At 34.5% G+C, this 11,027-nt stretch overlaps 1 long non-coding RNA gene across 1 annotated transcript in view; it reads left to right on the forward strand.

Annotated features, from left to right (window-relative positions):
- Positions 1–10,731, forward strand: part of LOC136039785 (uncharacterized) — a 131,216-nt gene extending 120,485 nt beyond the window's left edge. Inside the window, exon 3 of the long non-coding RNA XR_010620557.1 lies at positions 10,587–10,731. This is a non-coding gene — a long non-coding RNA (uncharacterized LOC136039785). The remainder of the gene's footprint in view (positions 1–10,586) is intronic.
- The last annotated feature ends 296 nt before the right edge of the window (positions 10,732–11,027 follow it).

The following is an 11,027-nucleotide window of genomic DNA, read 5'->3' on the forward strand; positions in this document are numbered from 1 at the left end:
GAAGGGGGCGCAGGATTTCTTAGCATTTTTTGAAGAAAAATGAAAAAATAAATATGAAAAAGCTTTTTCAACTGAAATTAAGGGGCAGCATTAGAGCCTAAAACGAACAGAAACTATTACGCATATAAGGGGACCAGCTCCTTCTAATACCTTGCTCTTTACGCTTAAAGTAATTTTATTAATTTCAGCTATTTATTCTACGGCTTTTGTGATTCAGGGGTCATTCTTAAGGAATTGGGATAAAATTTAAGCTTTAGTGTAAATTGCGAAGTATTGATAAGGGGGTGAACCCCCTCACATATGTAATAAATACATACGAATATAGAAATTCGTTACGTAAGTTAATTCATAACTTACGTATATTTTTACTAATAAAAACGTTCGTAAAAAATTAAAAGTTCTAGTTATCTTTTTAAATAACCAAAAACTGGAGGGTAACTAGTGATTTATGCGCTGATTTGGTGATTTTTGTTTTAGACAATGTAACAAAAAACACTAGAATTAGTGATAAATATCTAGGAATGGCAACCCTGACTGAGATAGAATGTTGTTATTTTCAATGAGTTAACGAAAGCACGTCGAAAATAAGATGATGTAAAGCGGTGAAGAACATTTTACTAACCACCAACCTTCAGTTCCAAGCCACACTCTAATTATGGAGGGGATTATATGATAAAGAAAATGACATTATTGTGTTATTTGTGAAATATACGCATAAAACAAACAAGCTCATATATTTGGAGGGGATACTGAACCCCGCATACCTTTTCCAGCTATGCCACTACTCACCTTTTGCTAGAAGGCAAAGGAAAATTTTTACACTAAATATAGACGGAAAATTCAAGTTTTGTCTTTCCGAAAACGTCCAAATTCTAATATCACAGCTCAGCTGTATGTGTATAAGTATCATTAACTTAAGTTTTATATAATTAAAGTTTGGGACAATAAAAAATGTATTGTTACTTTAGATATACCTTTGAATGCTCTCCATTTTATTTTCGGCAGAGATTGCCAAGATGAATCAAACTGGATTCTATCATTCAGCTTATTTTTGTTTGGACTTTATGGTATTTGGTAGTATTTCACACTACTCTTTGGTACTATTTGACTACTCTTTTCAGAACTAACAGAGGAATTCAATATTCTCTGATCTACAAAACATGGTAAAATCTAGCTTTACTTTATCACTCAAAACTTTTTCCTTGATTTTTACCCCTATTTGCAATGAAGTTAGACTTGTGCTTTTCTGAAAGTACTTAAAAAAGAAATAAATGTGTCTATTTTGGCTATATTAAGTCTCTTATTTCTCAAAAATTTGAACCACAAATTTTAAGGTTTAAAACAAATGCAATCAAGTTTTATTCTTGAGACATTGTTACAGAAAAAACAAAAGTCAAACTTTTTATCATATTGCATTTGTGTCCAAGCATTCATCGTGGAACCATTGAGTTAAAAAAAAAAAAAAAAAAAAAAAAAAAAAAAAAAAAAAAAAAAAAAAAAAATCGCAGTGTAAAGGTAAGAGCCGACTTCTTTATTTGATTAAATTTTTAAATATATTTCTTTTGAATATCATACTGAGGGCTAGCTAAATACGAAAGGGCTGTTACCCCCTCAACCCTTTTTCTTTACGCCAATTCTTGAGAAAAGGGGCAGGGCTGTTCGGGAATGCCAAAGAGTAATTTTCAAGCTAGAATTTCAAATTTTTTAAGGAGAACGGCATTAGAACAAATCTCGTTTTCAGGTTGTAGCCCCAAAATGGGGTTGATTAACAAAAAAAGTAGCAGGGTGAGATGAAAACATATTTTACGAAATCTAAAGGGACAATTATTGTATTATAAATTTTATCTATATGCATAATGGGTATGTGTTCGTAACTCCCAGCCGATCCCTAGTCTTCAGTTCAAGAACAATTATGCGTCATAATATTACGGGTAGGCCTACCGGAAGCCTAAAGACAAGTGAGTTTTACTCATTAAATTAAATAAAAAAAAAACTAATTTTTTTAGCTGAAAGTAAGGAGCGACATTAAAACTTAAAACGAACAGAAATTACTCCGTATATGAAATGAGTTGTCCCCTCCGCAATCCCTCGCTCTTTACGCTTAAGCTTTTAATTGTTTTAAAAAGTAAAATTGTGGCAAAGAGTCAAACTTTATCGTAAAGAGCGAGGGATTGCGGAGGGGACAACCCATTTCATATACGGAGTAATTTCTGTTCTTTTTAAGTTTTAATGTCGCTCCTTACTTTTATTTCATTAATGCATGTTTGGTTTTGGCTATCCGCACATAAATTATTAAAATGAAATTTGTATACTAATTCTTTTTTTGGCTAAATGGCTTTCTCTTAGTTTTCATCAGACGATTTTGAGAAATAAGGGGTGGAGAAGGAGGCCTAGTTGCCCTCCAATTTTTAGGTTACTGAAAAAGGCAACTAGAACTTTTGATTTTTAACGCACGTTTAATTTTTAACGCAGGTTTTTATTAGTAAAAAATATACGTAGCCTAACTTAAGAATTAACTTACGTAACAAACTTTCATAACCTTATATTTTTATTATAAATACGAGGAGGTTTGTACCCTCATTAATACCTCGCTCTTTACACTAAATCGTAAGTTTTGTCCCAATTCTTTAAGAATGACCCCTGAATCAGAAAGGCCGTAGAATAAATAGTTGAAATTACTAAAAATACTTTAGCATAAAGAGCAAGGCATTTATCTCCTCCTAAATACCTCGCTCTTTATGCTGAAGTATTTTTAGAACCCCTCATATGTGTAATAATCTCTGTTCGTTTTAAGTTTCAATGCTAATTCTTCCTTTCATTTGAAAAAACGTTTTCATGTTTATTTTTCATTGTTTTCTTATAGTAATGCTAGAGAATCCTGCGCCCTTTTAATTGAATTTTTCTTCCCCCGTGACAGATTCCTCCAAGGAGAGATCCTCCAACATAGCCCCCTTTCCTCAGCCCCATCCCCCCAAAAAATAAAATCCCTCTGAAAACGTCTGTACACTTCCCAATAACGATTACTATATGTAAACACCGATCAAAGTTTGTAACTTGCAGCCCCTCCTCCAGGGATTGTGGGGGAGTAAGTCATCCCCAAAGGCATAGTTATTATGATTTTCGACTATGCTGAACAAAATGACAATCTCAAAATTTTGATCCGTTGATTTTGAGAAAAAAATGAGCGTGGGAGGGGGCCTAGATGCCCTCCAATTTTTTTGGTCACCTAAAAAGGGCACTAGAACTTTTCATTTCCGTTAGAATGAGCCCTCTTGCGACATTCTAGGACCACTTGGTCGATACGATGACCCCTGGGAAAAAAAACAAACAAACAAATTAACACGCACCCGTGATTTGTCTTCTGGCAAAAAATACAAAATTCCACATTTTTGTAGATAGGAGCTTGAAACTTCTACAGTAGGGTTCTCTGATACGCTGAATCTGATGACTTTTAGGGGGTGTTTCCCCCTATTTTCCTAAATAAGGCAAATTTTCTCAGGCTCGTAACTTTTGATGGGTAAAACTAAACTTGATGAAACTTATATATTTAAAATCAGCATTAAAATGCAATTCTTTTGATGTAGCTATTGATATCAAAATTCAATTTTTAGAGTTTTGGTTAATATTGAGCCGGGTAGCTCCTTACTACAGTTCGTTACCACGAACTGTTTGATAGAAAATAAGCAGAGGCTGTAGATTCAATTAAAAGGTGAGAAATTTTAATATCAAGTTCTTTTAGTACAGCCTGTTTTGTCCCATGTCTGGGGGATGAAATTGAATCTTTCGCAATTTTTTACTAGGAAAAGGATAAAGGATTACTTAAAGTGTGGAAAGGGCCTTACCAGGTTAATTTTTATGCCCAAGCGTTCGTACTTCTCATGAGTTTCTTCAGATGGATATGGAGGGGTAGCAGCACCATATCCTCTTTATTTTAAGAAATTAGCTAATGAGAGGATAACAGCTTCTCTCTCAAAACATAGTTATTCTGAGTTAAAATGAAAACTTGTATTTATTTGCCCCCTTACAAAGAGATGAGAGGGATAGGGCATCATTTAAATATAAGATTTGTCCAAAGATCCCCCTCCCTTGAAAAATGTCGAAATTCCAACTTAAAAATTCCTTTTTGATGTTCAAGAGCCCTATCCTTCCCCCCTCTCTCTCTCTCTCAGCCAAAGAATTTTATTGAGTCTTTAGCCTGAACAGTAGGTAGATTCCCTTCCTATTAAGGGTAATTCTATTATTTCAAGTAAAACAAAAAAATAACTTCAGTATTAACTGCTTTAAAAAGTAGAGTTAAGAAAAAGAGTCAAACTTTAGCGTAAAGAGCGGGGCGTTGAGGGGGAAAAGACTCTTTCTTATACGAAGTAGTTTCTGCTCGTTTTAAATTTTAATGTCACTCCTTACTTTCAGTTAATACGAACTTTTTTTTTATATTTAATATCATATTGAATTTGATGAGACCATTGAAAATAATCTGTCCAGTACAAATTCACATTAAATATTGGAATTATAACAAAAAAAAACAAAAAAAACAGATACTAATTGTATTTTTGAAGATATAAAATTTAAATATTGAGATTGAAATAAAGGGACACTTAGCAAACAAATTTCTATCAAAAAGTTCATGGTAACAAACTATAAGGAAGGAGCGAGTATGCTTGAAGGTCAGATACCCCCATCCCACTTTTACCTAAAAGACATATGGTAATTTTTTTGGTATTTATATGATTCAGCATAGTTGAAAGGTCCAATAACTACGCCACTGAAGATAGTATAACCTCCCACAACCCTTGGGAAAGGGTTGTAATTATGGAATTTCCCCATTGTTTACGCTTAGCATTGCTATCGAAAAATATAAGGACATTTTTCGGGATGAATGTTCTATGGGAAACAAGCCGCCAATAAGCAAGAATAATCTTATTTATCATCTTTTTCAAACCAACGGAAGATTAACGTTAAAACCCTATTTAAACTTTGGAAAGGAACACAGAAGTAGCCTCAGAACAATGGTAAGTTTTGAACATGTATTTTAATTTTTTTTGAAAACTTATAAATTATGTCGTAAATACGCAGTTTTAAATCTAATTTACTACTACTACTACTACTAATAACTCACTGCAGCACCAAGCCGCCTGAGGCCAACACAGCTACGCACGCTCCTCCTCCAACCTAATCTATTTAAAGCCTCCCTCTTTACACCCTTCCAGGAAGTTCCCATTTCCTTCAAATCCTTATTTGTGACTAGCTCAGATGAAAGTGAATGCATCACTTGACGTCTTTTTAACGCTCATTAATAATTGCTTCCTGGGGAATTACAATTAAACCCCTAATAGACTTAAAGGGCTCGAAACAGCCATAGCCACCAAAGGTCTGAAAATCGTGTTTCTAAAAAAACTGACTAGTGGAAAAGAATTGTAACTTGTAGCTGATTTAGGAAAGGTAATTATGATTTTGATTTACCCTAATAGTAAATTGCTATTCGTAAGCAACAGTGCGGAAAGTCTTAAGAAAAAAGCCACAAGCCCCTATATGTTTCCGCTAGTTTCGCTCTGACGTTATTTTTGAGGGGTTTAAGGTTCATTTCAAAAATTTCTTCAATTATTTTCCGAATAAAATTTTACTATTAAGATTTAAAAAAAATTATAATTATTATTCCAGAATCAGCTACAAATGGCATTTTTTCTCACGGGACAGAATTTTTTTTAACCATATTTTTTCACTTTTGGTTACTATGGACTGTATTACCCCGCCCCTCTGTAAAATTTCATTTTGAGTCGTAAACAAATAATAAAGTCGATTTGAATTATTTTTGTTATTTTTTTTTTTTAACACCCCGCCCCCTCTCCCGGGAAAAGAAACCTTGAATACAGTATTGAGTTTAAGTTACTGCATTTCTATTATATTAAATTTAAAAAAAATGTTTTGGTTCCGGTCTATTGGTTGACCCGTAAAATATAAAATTATAAAAAATTGGTTTTTAAATTAAAAAAATTAAAATGTAGAAAACTCAGTAATCTGCTTAGATTTTATTTCTCGAAACCTTAGTTCAATTCAGTTGTTCATCTATTTTATTTAAAATACTAAGCACTTTTTTGGGAAGGGGTTGTTTATGCTAAGGAAAAGAGAAATCAGTAAAATTCTAGACCAGGTCTTCTTTCCGGTCTTGGAAAGGAGTTATGTTAGCTGAATAAAACTCGCAGCAATGAAGCCAGAGCCGGTAAGAGCCTCCAAGAGACAGTTTAAAATAACAACTTCCACTCCTTCCTCATTCAGAAGGGATTGATCTCTGATGAAATTTTACAATATTTGTGTAATAAAAGTGAAACCTTGATAAATAGATGTGCTGCTCAAATGAGGCACAAGAAACGTGTTTAGGCCTCATACCTTTGCTCAATTTGGATTGAAAAGACTTTAAAGATTTCAGAATTTAAATTTCAAACTTTGGAGAAAACTAGGAAATGCACTTCTGAATTCTAGAGCCATTGAAAAAGAGGCTAAAATCCAAAATTAATTTAAAACATTCTTAATAAAAATTTCTGGTGAAAAACACATTCTAGACTGACTTTTCAATGATAATGACAAAAAAACATGTCGGATTGGCTTCAAACTCAAAGAACAAGTGCTGCTTCAGCTGATACTTTCGTATCAGGTATTCATGAGGAGGTCTGACGGGCCATTACTTTGGTAGGAAGGGATCCAACATCCCTCGAAAAGTACTTTTTACGTCAAAATATTTTTAGTATTTTGTGAGGATTCGGATGAATAGAGAAGAGGGACAGAGAGAGAGGAGGTATAATTGAGCTAGGTCTCAGCCGTGTCATCCAAATAGATGGCCTTTTGCTTTTATTCAAACCTCGTAAAGCATCACAATGGTTCCGTGTATTTTTATTTTCTGTTTAGTCTTAAAGTCATAAAACTAATAATAAAAGGCTACTCTTTAATCTTAATATAAGGGTAAGGCACACATCTTCCTTAATATGGCCATTTCAACAGTTCTGTTATATATAAGATTCATTATGTTTAGGGTTTCCCATCAATGCCTACGAGCCTGAGAAAATTTACTATATTTTCGAAAAAGGAGGAAAACACCCCCTAAAAGTCGAAGAGACTTAATGAAAATCACACTATCGGATTCAGCCTAGCTTATCAGGGAATCCTACCGTTGTTGTTTTAAGCTCCTATCTGCAAAAATGTTGAATTTGTTTTTTGTTTTTTTTTGCCAGAAGGAAGATCATGGATGCGAGTTTATTTATATTTTTTCGTTTTTTATTCTTTTTCCAAAGAGTGATCACATCGAACAAATCATCCTGGAACGTCGGGAGAAGACTCATTTGAACGGAAATTTAAAAGTTCCAGTGCCCTTTTTGTGACCAAAAAGATTGGAGAGTAACTAGCCTCCCTCCCCCACCCAGGTTGCAAAGGATGACTGGCCCCCAGCTCCCTATCGCACTTCTTAGATGAAGGGCTACGAAACAGAGATTAGCACCGCCGATTTAGATCTTAAGGCTATAATGCTGTCATACTTCCCTGTCTCCTTTTCCCCCGAATTCGTCTGATCCGAATTATGAGATGGCCATTTTGTTCAACATATTTGGAAAGTCCCGAAACTAATCCTTTAGAGATAGAAACCTCCCCCCATCTCCTTAGGATAGGTCTTTAATTTATAGTTAAACTTCAAGCCCATTGTTTACGTATAGTATTTAGTATTCGGAAGCAAAAAGACATTTTTAGGGAGGGGAGACTGGTTTGTTTCCATGGGTCGGCTAGTTTTGGGTTTCCAAGGGAATAGTTTTTTTGTGTGGTGATAAATTTCCAGAGATTAAATTTCTACGGAAAATTTTACACTAGGGGACAGAATTCACTAGAACACACGAGGACAGAATTCCTATACGAAGTTATTATTATTTTTTTTTAATTTCTGTTTGCCTACTGAATTGTGCATGTGGAGATGTTCCGGGGAAATTGTCCGGGGGAATTTTCCAGCGTGTTTGGATTTCCGGGAAATGAATTCCACGGAAGGAGGATTCCCCGGAGTGATTGGAAAAATGATTAGAATTTAAAGGTTTATCAAATGAAAGTATGCTAAGGAGAACTTTTCAGAATGAATCTTCTGCAAGACATTTTAGGAATGGAATGGGAATAGAATTATTTGGATATAATTCTACGGAGATGGGTTGGGGGGCTGCATGTTACGTGGGAGGAGCTCTACGGAAGAGTTTGCTGTAAGGTGTAGGAATTACTCATTGAGGGTGAGCCAGATTTACTGGCATATTTGAAAAACGATCAGAAATTAAATAAAAAAAAACAAGTTTTTTCGCTGAAAGTAAGGAGTAGCATTAAAACTCAAAATGAGCAGAAATTAAGACGTAAATGAAGGGGTTGTCCCCCTTCTATATACCTTGCTCTTTACGCTAAAGTTTTTACTGTTTGTCCCAATTTTTAAGAACAACTCCTGATACACAACAGCCGTTTAATTTAAATAGGAAGCTTTTTTAAAAGTGCTGGAAACTTTAGCGAGAAGAGCAAGGTATTGAGGAGGGGGGCAACCTCTTCATATGTACAATATTCGCTTTGAGTTTTAATATTGCTCCTTATTTTGGTTGAAAAAAAATTTTTTTTTATTTAATTGGAAATGGAACTATCCGGGACTCTTGGATCAGTAGATCAAAGGTGTCCAGAGAAAACTGGATTTGTATCATAGTTATTGAAACATGTCTGTCCTTGGTCTCATAAAAAAAGAAATAGAAAAAGGGCATAAGAGGAAGCGTCTTCCATCTTATTTGTACCTAAGGCCTGAAATGTTTTTCCAACTCTTAAAAACATAACAAAAATAAATTTATACACATTTTTCATGTGTTTTTGAAGTTTTTTCTACCCCCTACCAAAAAATCCTTTCGTAATCCCCCCTCTTCTTAGAAAAAATCCTGGATACTGCCCTGTTTGTTCCTTAGTTTAATTAAATAAAAAAACAGGTTTTTTAAACGGAAAGTAAGGAGCGACATTAAAACATAAAACGAACAGAAGTTACTTCGTATATGAAAGGGGCTGCTTCCTCATCAACGCCCCGCCCTTTACGCTAAAGTTTGACTCTTTCTCTTAACTCTACTTTTTAAAACAGTAAAAAACTTTAGTGTAAAGAGCGGGGCGTTGATGAGGAAACAGCCCCTTTCATAAACGAAGTGATTCCTATTCGTTTTAAGTTTTAATGTCGCTTCTTACTTTCTGCTTAAAAAAAACCTGTTTTTTTTTATTTAATTTCTGAACGTTTTTGAATCAATGCCTGTTTTGGTTTTGGCTCTCCGCAGATGAATAATTAAAACGAAATTTGGATATTTATTTTTTTGGCTAAATGGCTTTCTCATCGTTTTGATCGAATAATTTTGAGAAAAAAGGAGCGGGGGAGGAGGCCTAGTTGCCCTCCGATTTTTTGGTTACTTAAAAAGGCAACTAAAACTTTTAATTTGTTACGAATGTTTTTGTTAGTAAAAGATATACGTAACTTACAAATTAGCCTGCGTAACGAACTTCTGTATTTTCATATTTTTATTACGTATATGAGGGGGTTCACCCCCTCGCCAGTACCTCGCTCTTTACACTAAAGCTTAAATTTTGTCCCAATTTCTTAAGAATGACTCCTGAATCACAAAAGCCGTAGAATAAATAGTTTTGAAATTACTAAAAATACTTTAGCGTAAAGAGCGAGGTATTTGGAGGAGGTGAGCCTATCATTTGCGTAGCCTAATAATTTATGTTCGTTTAAAGTTTTAATGCTGCTCTTTACTTTAAGCTGAAAAACTTTTTCATATTTCTTTTTTCATTGTTTTTTTTTATAATGCTAGATTTCCTGCGCTCCCTTCATGGAAATTTCCTTCCCCCATGGCAAATTCCCCCAACATATCCCCTTCTTCTTAACCCCTCCCCCGACCAAAAAATCTCCCTGAAAACGTCTGTACACTTCAAAATAACCATTACTATATGTAAGCACTACTCAAAGTTTGTAACTTGTAGCCCCTCCCACGGGGACTGTGGGGAAGTAAGTCGTCCCCAAAGACATAACTGTAAGATTTTTCCACTACGCTGAATAAAATGGCTATCTCAGAATTTTGATCTAGTGACTTTGGGAAAATAATTAGCGTGGGAGGGGGCCTAGGTGCCCTCCAGTTTTTTGGTCACTTAAAAAGGGCACTAGAACTTTTCATTTTCGTTAGAATGAGCCATCTTGCAAAATTCTAGGGCCACTGGGTCGATACGATCACCCCTGGAAAAAAAAACAACAAAAAAACAAACAAATAAACACGCATCCGTGATCTGCCTTATGGCGAAAAATACAAAATTCTACATTTTTGTAGGGTTTGTTTTCCCCCTATTTTCTAAAATGAGGCAAATTTTCTCGGGCTCGTAACTTTTGCTGGGTAAAACCAAACTTGATGAAACTTATATATTCAAAATCAGCATTAAAATGCGATTCTTTTGATGTAACTAATGGTATCAAAATTCCATTTTTTAGAGTTTTGGTTACTATTGAGCCGGGTCGCTCCTTACTACAGTTCGTTACCACGAACTGTTTGATTTCATCTTCTTTTCAGGTTTGTTTTCCAGATGGAAGTTAAACCAGCCTTTCATAACATGTATAATTTTTTTACGAAAGTGTCGGCTGTGAGCCTGAGAGGCATTAGAAGTTGAAGTTATCGTATTTTTTTAAATATATTTGATGTTTTGCAATACATGATTATTTATCTGGTGCCTACTGTTTATTTTAAAGATTAAAACAGGAAGATCAAATCTCTACAACCAGAAATAATGGTATAAATCTAGGAAATTATATTGCACTAGTATAGGCAACTCAATGAAAATAGTTGAAAATCCAATAGCAGGCCGAAAAAATTAAACAACGCTAGTAATGAAAATCCAACGAAAGAACTGAGAATCCAAGACACAAGATGGAAATTCAATGAGGATCTGAACCTCCAACTTATTTTTTTGTCAACAAATTAAAAACTCAACAGTTTAAGAGGACATCTAACTAG

This window comes from Artemia franciscana, chromosome 20 (genome assembly GCF_032884065.1).
Source record: "Artemia franciscana chromosome 20, ASM3288406v1, whole genome shotgun sequence".
In the NCBI taxonomy this organism is placed as follows: Eukaryota; Metazoa; Arthropoda; class Branchiopoda; order Anostraca; family Artemiidae; genus Artemia; species Artemia franciscana.